This window comes from Nomascus leucogenys, chromosome 9 (genome assembly GCF_006542625.1).
Source record: "Nomascus leucogenys isolate Asia chromosome 9, Asia_NLE_v1, whole genome shotgun sequence".
In the NCBI taxonomy this organism is placed as follows: Eukaryota; Metazoa; Chordata; class Mammalia; order Primates; family Hylobatidae; genus Nomascus; species Nomascus leucogenys.
The window spans coordinates 50,441,753-50,454,415 of record NC_044389.1 but is presented as its reverse complement, the minus strand read 5'-3'; the positions used below and the strand labels follow the sequence as shown (position 1 = coordinate 50,454,415).

The following is a 12,663-nucleotide window of genomic DNA, read 5'->3' as shown; positions in this document are numbered from 1 at the left end:
TTCTATTTAGAAAACAAAGTTTGAGACAGGCAAACGAACAATCGCCAAGAACTTCTGAATAAAACACGGGCATTTCAAACAGCTACAGCAGCTTTTGTAATATTTGATGGCATACAGAATCATATTACCACTATCAAAGTCAATGTCTTCATTTTAATAAAGATTTACTGAGCACCCACTAAGCCAGACACACTGTTCTCTAGGTCTGGGCATGGATAACAGAACAGTGAGCTAAACACACAATGCCTGCTCTCATGGATTTCACATTTTAGCAGATGAAGACAGACTGAAAGGAAAGTGTTTTGGAGAGTTTATTTAAAAATAATAGTGCAGGGTCTGGGTGCAGTGTCTCATGCCTGTAATCCCAGCACTTTGGGAGGCCAAGGCGAGCGGATCACTTGAGGTCAGGAGTTTGAAACCAGCCTAGCCAACATGGTAAAATCCCATCTCTACCAAAAATACAAAAATTAGCCAGGTGTGGTGGCAGGCATCTGTAATCCCAGCTACTCCGGAGGCTGAGACATGGGAACTGCTTGAACCCGGGGGCTGGAGGTTGCAGTGAGCCAAGATTGTGCCGCTGCACTCCAGCCTGGGTACAGAATGAGACTCCATTGGAAAGGGAAGGCAAGAGAAGGGGAAGGGGAAGGGGAAGAAGGGGAAAGAGAGGTAAGTGAGGTAAGTACTATTACTATCCCCATTGCACATACAAGGAACTTAAGACTCAGAAGCATTTAAGAATCCACCCAAGGTCCATTGTAAGTGGTAGAGCTAGGATTTGAACCCAAGAGGCAGACTTGATAGTCCACAATCATAAGCAAATGCTGTACAGAGCAATTCTACTATTAAACCTTTTGTTGAGCCCCACTAAGGGTCAGTTACTGGCAAATGATTATCATCACTCCCTAAGACCTGAATGAGTCTTCTAGGATTAGGAAAAGTGACCCATGTTCAGTCCAATAAGGTAAGTAGTTTGGGAAGCAGGTAAAATAAGGCTCCATTTGTACCACAGACTCTATCATCATTCTAGAGAAGGCTCTGTCTACCTTCACAGGCCATCATGGAAGACCAACACCTCACAGAAACTCAAGACTTGAGAGACAGGTATTTTTAAATGAATAAGAAAAAGTTTTGGCCGGACATGGTGGCTCACACCTGTAATTCCAGCACTTTGGGAGGCCGAGGTGGGCAGATCCCTTCAGCCTCAGTGGTTCGAGACCAGCCTGGGCAACATGGTGAAATCTTGTCTCTACAAAAAATGTAAAACTTAGCAAGAGTGGTAGCACAAACCTGTAGTGCCAGCTACTCAAGAGGCTGAGGTGGAAGGAGCCTGGGGAGGTAGAGGCTGTGCAGTGAGCTGTGATGGCACCACTGCACTCCAGCCTGGGCAACAGAGCGATACCCTGTCTCAAGAAAGAAAAGAAAAGAAAGGAAAAGAAAAGAAAAAAGAAAAGAAAAGAGAAAAGAAAGAAACAGAGAGAGAGAAAGAAAAAGAAAAGAAGAAAGAAAGAAAGAAAGAAAGAAAGAAAGAAAGAAAGAAAGAAAGAAAGAAAAGAAAGAAAGAAAGAAAAGAAAGAAAAAGAAAAAGAAAGGGAAGTTACATTTTTAAAAATTGATCTGCTGCTACTACTTATTTTGGACTCACAACTGGCATCTCCTCTCACAGAAAGAAATGACCAAAACGTAACTGAGAACTAGTCGAAATGGCCACTTGTCCCTAAGCAAACATTAAATGCAAAACGACCCTCCTCAGGCCACAGAACTACAGTAGAAATGGCACACAGCCTCCCCTCATCATAACATCCTTCAAATTCCACTTGTCTCCTAGGTCCTTAATACTGTTCCACCAAACTAATAACTCCCTTTACCTGTCATCTGAGACTTAAGAGTTCAAGGATCATTTGCATCTAGGATAGTTTCCATGTCTTTTCATTAGTACGGGGGAGTCTGGGAGTGCTCACTGCCTTCACAATAATGTGACACTATATACAAGGCTGAATTTTTGAAATAACACATCAAATTATGGTAGGACTTTTTGGTATAGACAAAAATCACTAAAACTTTTCAATAAAGTTATATCTCAAGCATAAATCAATGTAAATAATGCATATTAAATATAACCCCATAGCCATTTTTCAAGCAAAATTAGGCTATATTGCTTAGAGCCCAGGAGGAATGTCAGATATAAAAGTACAGCACATGGAGAGAGATACCATTAAATCTTTCTTTATGATGTAGGAACATATTCAAGTTATGGAAATTCTTAAGTTCGGTTTTTTTGGGAGGCAGGAACCTGGAGGTGATGACTCATACTAAGGATGGCAACCCAGGGGTCAGTGTTCAAGAGAAATATGCTGAAGACAGAGGCCTGGCCCACTCAGGCAGGAGGCTGAGTGTACCACAGCACAGCACAGCCCAAAACAGCACAGCGAAAAATCAAAGTGAGCGCTCTGTGCTTTCAGTGAAATCTGGCTCTACTCTAAGGCCAACACTTCCTCACCACCCCTCAGGCTGAGCTTGCTTGGATCGGGAAGGGTCATGAGGAGAAGTTGGCTGGGCCCTGATCCTTGGCACTGCTTCTAGACCATGACACCCTCATCCTCGTGTAAAAACATTTCCCTGTCTTTTTTTTTTGAGACGCAGTCTCACTGTGTCCCCAGGCTGAAGTGCACTGGCTTGATCTTGGCTCACGGCAACCTCCACCCACTGGGTTCAAACAATTCTCCTGGTCCGGGCGCGGTGGCTCACGCCTGTAATCCCAGCACTTTGGGATGCTGAGGTGGGCAGATTGCCTGAGGTCAGGAGTTTGGTCAGGAGTTTGAGACCAGCCTGGCCAACATGATGAAACCCTGTCTCTACTAAAAATACAAAAATTGACCGGTCATGGTGGCAGGCGCCTGTAATCCCAGCTACTCAGGAGGCTGAGGCAGGAGAATCACTTGAACCCAGGAGGCGGAGGTTGCAGTGAGCTGAGTTCACGCCATTGCACTCCAGCCTGGGCGACAGGAGCGAGACTTCGTCTCAAAAAAAAAAAAAAAAAAAAATTCTCCTTCCTCAGCCTCCTGAGTAGCTGGGATTACAGGCATTCGCCACCATGCCCAGCTAATTTTTGTATTTTTACTAGAGATGGGGTTTCACCATGTTGGCCAGGCTGGTCTCAAACTCCTGACCTCAAGTGGTCCACCTGCCTCGGCCTCCCAAAGTGCTGGGATTACAGGCGTGAGCGACCACGCCCAGCCAAAACATCTCCCTTTCTGAGGTCTATGCCTCCCACCACTGTGAAGCTCCTTCCTTGACCCTTGTCTTGGCTGACCTGACTCATGGAAGACCTACAATTGTACTACAACTCTTGGTATCATCCCAGGTGATTTCAACACCCACGTGGATGGATGAGCCATCCCACGCATGCTCTCGCAGCAACTTGATGTCCTATTTTTCAATTGTCTTTTATTTCACTCCACTTTTTAAAATTCCATTCCACTTCAGCTACCCCTCCCATACACACCCCAGATCTGGCCATCACCCTGAAATCCTCAAATGCAGCTACCCACAGTCTACCCAAACTCAGCTGTCAGCCGGCTGCTTCTACTTCTTTTTTTTTTTTTTTTTTTTTTTTTTGCCTCCTTATACCCTCTAGGCAATGTTACCACTGGCTTCTTTTAAGCCCACCATCACAGCCACACCTACATCTCTCCAGAACCTCTAGTCCTCTACTTTCTCATTGAGCTTTGAGTCTATGGATAACGGACCCAGCTGCTCTTCTCAATAGCCCTCACCCTGCCCTTTGGCCATACCATCTGGCAAGAAAGCCAAGCCAGTGTAAACCAAACATTTTCCTCTCTGAACATACACCCAGACAAATGTGCAATGCTAGAGGGAAAAAAAGTCAAACAACCAAGCTGACTAGATTCACTGGAATGCCCCCATTTCAAGTGGCTCACAACAGGTCCCACATTTCAGGGTTTCTCCAGTGCATTCGCTCTCCACTCCACAGTACTCACTTCCAACGGTCCCCAAGCTCCTCAAAACCTCGCCATCCCCTTGACCCTTCTCACTGGCCTTCCACTCAACAGAAAAAAAAACATTAACTATTAGACAGGGACTCCCCCAACTTCCTACATGCCTCTTGCTTGCTAATGACAGAGAGGTCTCTCCTATCCAAGGGCAATCTCTCCTCCTCTATCAGATCCTTCCCATCAGCATTTAAACATGCTTCAGCATCTCCCATATCAAAAATACACACACGCACACTGCCCCAAACATCACCTCCAGTTACCAGCTCCTCCTCACTTCCCCCTCAGAGCTAAACTTTCTTAAACAACTGTTTATTCTGAAACATTTATGGATGAATCAGATGATTTCTGAGATGGGTTTCAACCAATCTGGTGGTGAGGTGGGGAGAAGTGAGGGTGGGGGATAAAGCTGTGTTGTTGAAGTTGAGTGATGGGTGTGTAGGGGCTCACTGTGCTTTCTGTTTATTTTTCACGTAGATGTATATAAGCAGAATAGTAGTCCCCCTAACCTCCATAACTAGAGAATACATGACCTGACATGGCAAAAGGAAATTCAGGCTGTAGATGGAATTAATTTGGTAACCCAGTGACCTTACAATAGAGAGATTGTCCTGGATTCTCCAGGTAGGCCCAATGGGATCAATCACAAGAGTCCTTCCAAGTGAGAGACAGAAGCAAAAGAGATCAGAGTGAGGCAATGTGTGAGGTCTCAGCTCACCCTCGCTGGCTTTGAAGATGCAGGAAGAGGCCAGAGGCAAGCAAGGCAGGCAGTCTTTGGAAACCAGCAAAGGCAAGGAAATGGGTCTCCTTACAGCCTCCCAGAAGAGCACAGCCTGGTACCACCTTAATTTTAGCCCGGTGAGACCCATTTCAGACTTCTGACCTCCAGAACTGTAAGATCATAAATGTATATTGTTTAAGACACTAAGTTGGCCAGGCACGGTGGCTCACTCCTGTAATCCTAGCACTTCGGGAGGCCAAGGCAGGCGGATCACAAGGTCGGGAGTTCAAGACCAGCCTGGCCAATACAGTGAAACCCCATCTCTAGTAAAAATACAAAAATTAGCTGGGCACAATAGCAGGCACCTGTAGTCCCAGCTACTCGGGAGGCTGAGGCAGGAGAATCGCTTGAACCCGGGAGGCGGAGGCTGCAGTGAGCCAAGATGGTGCCACTGCACTCTAGCCTGGGTGACAGAGTGAGACTCTGTCTCAAAAAAAAAAAAAAAAAAAGACACTAAGTTAATGGTAATTTGTTACAGCAATAATAGTAAATTAATACAAAATGTCTCAGGTGTTCCATAATAAAATCTTTTTTTTTTCTTTTTTATGAGACACGGTCTCACTCTATTGCCCAGACTGCAGTGCACTGGTGTGATCTTGGCTCACTGCAGCCTTGACCTCCCAGGCTCAAGCGATCCTCCCACCTCAGCCTTCCAAGTAGCTGGGACTACAGGTGCATACCCCCACACCCAGATAATTTTTGTACTTTTTGTAGGGACAGGGTTTTCCATGTTGCTCAGGCTGGTCTCAAACTCCTAGGCTCAAGCGACCTGCCCACCTTGGCCTCCCAAAGTGCTGGGATAACAGGTATGAGCCACTGCACCCAGCCTCCTAATAAAATCTTAAGACTTGTCTCTACTTCCTTATCTCCAAATCACTCCTTGAAAAGCCCCTTCTGGGCTCTACCCTCACTTCATCAACTGTTGAGCTTCAAATCTGGCAAACTCCATGGCACTTTTAGGTGGCTGGCTTTTTCCAAGGGCTGTCTGGGGCCCTCCACCCTTTCCCAGGCCCAGGCAGGAACCACTCACATGGCTTCAATCAGCTGCTACATGCCAACCATTTCCAACTCTTTCTCGGCAGCCTGGACACCTCATTTCTGAGCTCCAGGCTGAATGAATACTGGCAAATCCACTTACTTGTCTTACAGGATCTCAAAATCAATTTAACTAAAACTAGATTTTTCACTTATCTGGTGTTTCCCTGCTCAGAAAAGAACAATACCCTCCTCCTCTTCTTGGCTCATGCCAGAAACCTACGGGTCACACCGACATCGTCCTCTGCACTCTCCACCCATCCATCACTGTCCTATTGCCTCACCCTCATTAAGTCTCTCAATCCCGTGTGCTTCTCTTTTACTCTACTGCCACCAGCTAGGCCAGACTACCAGATCTCTCATCGGAATTACAACCACATCCTGAATGGCCTCTACTGCCCACTTTACCTACCTCTAACGCCACTGTCAATGCTGCAAAAATTGCATATGAAGCTGCTTAAAATCCTCCAGTGACCTTCATTGCTGTTTCCAACCTCATCTCTTGCCCCATCCCCTGTTCCAATGGCCCTCCTGCTGTTCTCTGGTACCTCAAATGCCCCCTGCTTACCATCTGAGTGCTCCTCCTTCCCTGCTTCTTCAGACGCCTGTGTCCCAGCATCCTGCAAGGCCAGTTTAAAGGTCAGCTCCCAGGAGAATTCTACACTGGCACCCCTAGGTTAAGTCAGCCTCTGTGACAGAGAGAATACTGCCCCTCCCAAAGGTGTCCACGCCCTAATCCCTAGAACCCATGACGACGTTACCTTATGTGGCAAAAGGGACTTTGCAGATATGATTAAATAATTAAGAACCTTGAGATGGGGAGATTATCTTGGATTATCCCAGGAGACACAGTGTAATTACAAGTGACTTCAAGAGAGGGAGGCAGGAGGGTCAGAATCAGTGATGGGACGTGACAACAGACATAGAGGTCAGACGGATAGACTGAAGATGCCATGCTGCTGGCCTTGAAGATGGAAGAAGGAGTCATGAGCCAACGGATGCAGGCAGCCTCTACAAACTAGAAAAGGCAAGGAAATAGATTCTCCCCCAGAGCCTCTGGAAGGTGTACAGCCCTGCTGTCCCTGGATTTTAAGGCTTGTGACCTCCAGAACTCTAAGATAATATATTTTTGTCTTTTTAAGCTACTAAGTTTGTGGTAATTTTTACAGCAGCAATAGGAAAGTAATATATCCCCCCCCAAGCTCCATTCCCCACTCATAGCATCCTGTATGCCTCCCTTATATATTCCAGTTATTATTTATATAATTAGTAACATCTGTCCAATGCCCTAAATTATATATATAATATATATAATTTTATATATTTTTTTTGTAAAAAATATATATATATACTGCTCATGGGAGCAAAGAATGTGTCTGACCTGCCCAATACTGCGTTCTCAGTGGCTAGCACATAGTAGTCCCACAATACCTGCTGCATGGACTGATGGCTGGATGAATGCATGCATGGACAGGGATGGGTAGGGCTGTCTGGTTAGCTTCCACGTGCATGATAATTTGGAAACATATGTTCATGCTCTCCCTATGTACTGTTCAGTGAGGCATAAGCAGTACCCTTCACCACTTCCCCATTCTCCCTTCCCTTTTATAGACACATACTCTAAGAATTGGTTTCCATGGATACAGAATGTCACTGATATTGACATTTGGAACCAAACTCTTACTTCACATGCTAGCATTTTTCATTGGTAACATGAATCTTTGTGCATCCTTAACAGACTTAGGGCTTAAATATGTTAAATATAAATGTTTGCATAATAAAAGAATACAGACATGATGGGGAATGTTTCATGAGATGATGATGATAATTGCTTACAGATAAATAAAGCAGTAGCATCAAAGTTTTAAATGACCATATCCTTCAACCCTGCAATTTGACTCTTTTTATTCTACTATATTTTCACAGAAGTGGAAAAAGAGATAGAGGCTGTAAAAAGACCCAAATAATATTAAGTGTGGCTTAAACAAGATGAAAATTTATTTTTCTCTCATGTAAGTATGCAAGGGGATGCAGCGTGGGCCTGATACAGCCGCTCTGCGGTGTTGAGGACTCAGGGTCCTTTTATCTTGTTGCGCTCTCATCCTCAAGAGCCAGTTTCCATCTTTGGAACCAATATGGCTACTCTAGCTCCTACCACCAAATGACCTCTGCCAGGGAGAAGCAGGAAAAAAAAATGGGAAAGGACTGATCCTCCTCTTTCAAGGATGCTCCCGGAAGCTCCACACATTACTTTTGCTCACAATCCTGCTAGCTAGAATCTAATCTAGTCATATGGCCACACCTAGCTGCAAGGGAGCTTGGCAAAGGTGGTCTTTACCTGGGCAGCCATGACCAGGTAAAATGTCTCTAGAAATGAAAAGTGAATTTTTTTTTTTCAGACAGGTTCTCACTCTGTCGCCCAGGTTGGAGTGCAGTGGTGCTAACAGGGTTCACTGCAGCCTCAACCTTTCAGGCTCAAGTGATCCTCCCACCTCAGCCCCATGAGTAGCTGGTACTACAGGCAGGTGCTACCATGCCTGGGTTTTTTTTTTTTTTTTTTTTGGTAGAGTCAGGGTCTTGCCATGTTGTCCAGGCTGGTCTCAAAATTCCTTGGCTCAAACAATCCTTTCCCCTTGACCTCCTAAAGTGCTGGGATTACTAGTGTGAGCCACTGTGCCTGGCTGAAAAACGGATACTGAAGGGAAAATCAGTAGTCATATCCCTGCAGCAAGGTTTGTAACAGGAAAAAAAAAAAAAAGGAAGTAACTTGAACTGGGTAAATAATTATAGTAATCCATATGGTAGAATACCACGTAGCTAATTTAAAAAGTAAAGTTACCCTACGGGTACTGCTATGAAAATTTGCCTAAGATACAATAAGTAAAAACATGTTACGGAGTAACAACGTGTTGTATAGGACAATACTGTAAATGTGGTTCATTCCATCAACAGACACTGAGCCCTGCGATGTGTCTGGCTCTATTCTACATCTGAGGGACACAAGGTAAACAAGACCAGGCCACTGTATTCAACATCTACATTTAATGGAAATTTCTGAAAGAAGACTTGAGAGATTATAACAGTGGTCTCCAGCATCAGGGAGTAGGCCTAGAAGAAGAGCAGGTCAAGAAGAGGCTTTTCTTATTATCTTCTTAACTCTTCGAATTTTTACTATGAGCTTATATTATTTTTTATTAAAATTTTAGGCCAGGCTCATGGCTGTAATCCCAGCAGTTTGGGAGGCCAAGGTGAGTGGATCACCTAAGCTCGGGAGTTCGAGACCAGCCTGACCAACAAGGAGAAACTCCATCTCTACTAAAAAAAAAAGAAATACAAAATTATCCAAGCATGGTGGCGCATGCCTGTAGTCCCAGCTACTCAGGAGGCTGAGGCAGGAGAATTGCCGGAAGCTGGGAGACAGAGGTTGCAATGAGCCAAGATCGTGCCATTGCACTCCAGCCTGAGCAATAAGAGCAAAACTCCATCTAAAAAAAAAAAAAAAAAAAAATTTAACAAATTTTTAAAAATGTAATAAAAGTTTAGTAAACAAATGTCCTGCAGACCAGTTGCCTAAGGCCCTCAGCAAATACCTCAGAGCTGTATTTGGCCATTTTTTTTTTTTTTTACCACTATGAAATGCCTTTGATTTCAGTCATTTTACCTCTCTGTGGCCTTAGCTTCCTGGCTGAGAGGTTGGGCTGCTGATTTCCAGCCTGACTATTCCTCAGGGCAGCAGAGAGAATGAAGCAAAACTGGGAATGTTATCAGCACTGTATAAATTGTAAAGTATGTTACAAACCCAAGAAACTGCAATTCTATTGCTAGCACCCTGCACAAGACACAAAAGGCAATGAGGGGCACTGAAAAATAATTGTTATATGACCAGATGGTGAACAAAGTACCTATCTAGGGGGGTAAATCACAGGGTCTGGAAGCATAAGAAACATAGGGTTCTTATTTCCATCAGTAAAAAATGTAGTAACCTTTGAAAAACAGTGGAGCCAACTTTATTAAAAATAGCATCTGAGCTGGGACAAGTTCCAACAAGGCTAGAATGTTAGCTCCTCAAAGCGCCTCTGAAAGCAATGCTATGACTGCCAAAGGGTGCTACCAAAACACAAACAACAACAACAACAAAATCCCAGGAAGGATGAGTCATAAATGCATAAGAAGGATAAAGAAAGAAATGTTTTGAAGCAACTTACAAGGAAAACAAGTTAGAATTTCTTCCTTGGTCAGGGGGTAAAGGATGAAGATGGCCTTGCCTAGAAAGAGGAAATAATCAAAACGATGGCATTAAAAGGTCTGGAAAAACCAATGAGAACACTGTCAAAATATGGAAGAGACTAAAACAAAAACACAGAGACCAGGAAGCGTCCTTGGAGAAGAGCCAGACCATGCCACAGATTAAAAAACGAAGGCCCAGAGAAGTAAACTTACTCGCCCAAGATCTTTCTTTTTTTTATTTTTATTATTATTATACTTTAAGTTTTAGGGTACATTTGCACAATGTGCAGGTTTGTTACATATGTATACATGTGCCATGTTGGTGTGCTGTACCCATTAACTCGTCATTTAGCATTAGGTATATCTCCTCATGCTATCCCTCCCCCTCCCCCCACCCCACAACAGTCCCCCGAGTGTGATGTTTCCCTTCCTGTGTCCATGAGTTCTCATTGTTCAATTCCCACCTATGAGTGAGAACATGCGGTGTTTGGTTTTTTGTCCTTGCGATAGTTTACTGAGAATGATGATTTCCAGTTTCATCCATGTCCCTAAAAAGGACATGAACTCATTATTTTTTATGGCTGCATAGTATTCCATGGTATATATGTGCCACATTTTCTTAATCCAGTCTATCGTTGTTGGACACTTGGGTTGGTTCCAAGCCTTTGCTATTGTGAATAGTGCCGCAATAAACATACATGTGCATGTCTCTTTATAGCAGCATGATTTATAGTCCTTTGGGCATATACCCAGTAATGGGATGGCTGGGTCAAATGGTATTTCTCTTTCTAAGGCAGCTCATTTATCTGAAATCCTAGGACATGCAGCCTTTCTTTCAAGTTTGTACAAGGAAGGGACACAAGAAAGGCCAAAGATAACATGTAAGGATTTCTAAGTACATAGAGAAGAAGTCATTAATTATAGACCATAAATTAAAGTAGATGACAGGAGAGGTGAACATTGCTGCTAAAACCACATTTGTAGATCTATGGTTCAAAAGGCTACTCTACTTATCAACTATACTTTCAAAGTACAAAGCACATAAAGGACCTATTTTCAAAAGGCCTAGTGTTCCCAGAATTCTGATGACAAAGATCATTCCTATAGTCTTAGGAAGAAAGTGAAGCAAAAATGAAGTGACTCAGCCCAAGATCTCATGATGAGTCAGAAGACAACTGACAGAATTCAAGGGTGATTACAGAGGAATTATGGCTGCCGATGCCTCTGATGTAATTAATAATAATAGAGAACTCATAAATAGCATAGACTGTGTACAATCACTGTTCTAGGGATTTTACTTGTATTTCATTCATTTTAATCTTCATAATAACTCTATGAGGCAGATGCTGCTACTGGCCTTATTTTAAAGATAAGAAAACTGAGAGGGCAGGGAACTATTCAAGTTCACACAGCTACTAAGTACTGGAATTGGGTTTGAACTTGAACAATCTGGCTCCAGTGTGTGTGCCCCCAACTACTACATAATATTGACTCTCAGGGAGGCAGTCTCCTTGGAACCACAGAACTGAAAGAACTGAAGAAACCGAAGAGGTCACAAAGTTGTTGGGAGAACCCCCTTCCTTCTGAAGCACCCCTTAAAATTTTCTAGAATGAGAACACACAAGTCCTTTTCCGTGGAATCTCTGCAGAGTACTGGCAACTCGTTTAGAGAAAACATAAAATTGAGGTTGGGAGTCAGAGGAGACATGAGATGTAGTTAAGAGGAAAGCAGATTTTTTTTTTCAAAAATCATTTCAAGGACTGTGGACCTTTTATCTAGCCAAATAACAAAAACAAATAATGTCAACTTTTAAAACGCTAAAAGAGAAAACCGTACCAAAAAGCAAATTTGAGTTCTAGAGAGTAAACCATTCTACATCTAATAATGAAATAATGTGCAATCTTTACTAAATACTTGGATAGATACTGACAATAACATAACAAAAACAATGGAAAAGGGAGAGAGAGAAAGTGCATATGCAGAACAAAATGTGTTAATATATTAATATAGTTTATCTCTTGGTAACATAGCTTATCTCTTGGATTACTGCAGGGAGAGGGGTGGGGGAGGAGAGAACTGGCAATGAATTAAATAGAGGAAAGAAATTATTTATTTTAATCCAAAGAAAGCTGCAGAATATCTGGTATGCCTTTAAAAGATACGAACCCACAGACCAGCCTGGAGCACCCTCCATCTCCTCCTCTGGCTGCCTCTCCTCATCATTTGGTTTCAATGTCACTTCTTCAAAGCTACCTTCCCTGACCCTTCCCACTCATAGAATCCTGTCTGTTCCTCCACAGCCCTTAGCACAATCTGTAACATCATAATTGTAATTATTTAACAACTGTCTTCCCACTAGACCACAGGTCTGCAAATTACAGCCCATGGGCAGAATATGACCCACCAATTGTTGTCATAAATAAAGTTTCACTGCAACACAGCCATGATCATTCATTTACTTATGGCAACTACTTTCACAATATTAAGAGCAGAATTGCATAGCTGTGATAGACACACTACAGCCCACAAAGCCTAAAACATTTACTGTCCAGACATTTACAGAAAAGCTTACCAACCCCTGTACTAGGCCATAAACTTTATAAGGGCAG

The 12,663-nt window shown here is 43.2% G+C and overlaps 1 protein-coding gene across 1 annotated transcript in view; it reads right to left on the bottom strand.

Moving 5' to 3' along the window:
- USP46 (ubiquitin specific peptidase 46) overlaps positions 1–12,663 on the bottom strand; it is a 73,985-nt gene that overhangs the window by 45,621 nt on the left and 15,701 nt on the right. The window lies entirely within an intron of this gene.